Here is a 1,358-nt window from a genome sequence, read left to right on the forward strand (position 1 = left end):
TTCGTTCTAGATGTGTGAAATATGCCATTGGTAATTTAATGGGGATTGCATTGAATTTATAAATGGCTTTGGGTAGTATGGACATTTTGATGATGTTGATTTTGCCAATCCATGAACACGGTATATTCTTCCATCTGTTTATGTCTTCCTCTAGACACTTTTAATGATATGTTAAACCACCTAGTGAGCTTTTGGAAACAAGTTATGATTGGACCACTTTGTGATAAAGTTCAGAAACCTTAGTGAGGCTTGCAAGGTCCCCACCCCACTAAAACCCACATACTAATTCTTTAGCCTTATCTTCCACTCTGATCAGACTAGTCTTTTTGTTTCTCAATGGCCTGAAGCTTTTCTCCCAAATATTTTGCACATACTATTTCCTTTGCTTGGGAGACTACTTTCTAACCTCTTGTTGATTTTCTACTCATCCCTTAAGTTTTAGATAAAATTTTACATTCTCAGAGAGACTTTCTATGACCCTTAGATTGGGTTACTTCTGCCTGATATAAGCACACAAAACACTGTATACAATGAAGTGGTGTATTCAATGCTCTTTTCCATCAACCTTCATGAGAATGTCTGCCTTTTCCAGTTATGTCTCCATTAATTATGTGGTTAAGTCTTTAACCCATTTTCAGTTTATTCTTGTATAAGAAGGTAAGAAGGTGGTATAGTTTTGTTTTACATGTATTTGTCAAGTTTTCCCAATACTGTTTATTGACTAGACTGTCTTTATTCCATTGTTTGTTCTTGTTTCCTTTGTCAAATGTTAATTGACTCTGTAAGCTTGGATTTATTTTGGGTATAAAATGTCTGTACACAGGCCCTGTTTCTGGGCCTGATGAAGACAAGGATGAACTTTGTCCGTGGTGGGACAGAGATGAGACACTGGGAACCCAGGGGTAGTCCTTTGGTTTAGCTTCTATAATGAATCTTACCATGAAACTTCAACCTCCCATGTGTGAGTCTTCTGAAATGCTTTTTTAGCAATCCCATAGAAGGATCCTATTTCCACCGGCAGCATTGTGAAAGGAATTTAACGTGGTCAGAGGGGGACTGGAGGAGTTAAGTAAGCTTCCCAGAATAGTGACACCTCTTCTAAGAACTGAAGGATGAACATGTATCATCCATGGACTGTAGAAATTAGAAGTGTAGGGTGGTGGCAAGATGTTTTTCTGGAATTGAAATGTACCTCACATCCTAGCAATGAGATCCTGTGCTATAGTAAGAGAGGGTGGCTTAGTGGGCATGATCCATGCATTTGTACAGAATCCTGTGCTTAGAAGGTGCCTATACTGAGTTTAATACTTTGCTGTTGCTGTCTTTTTTTTTTTTATAGCTTAAAGTATTACAAAGGG

Source organism: Myotis davidii, unplaced genomic scaffold, assembly GCF_000327345.1.
Source record: "Myotis davidii unplaced genomic scaffold, ASM32734v1 scaffold156, whole genome shotgun sequence".
Taxonomy (NCBI): domain Eukaryota; kingdom Metazoa; phylum Chordata; class Mammalia; order Chiroptera; family Vespertilionidae; genus Myotis; species Myotis davidii.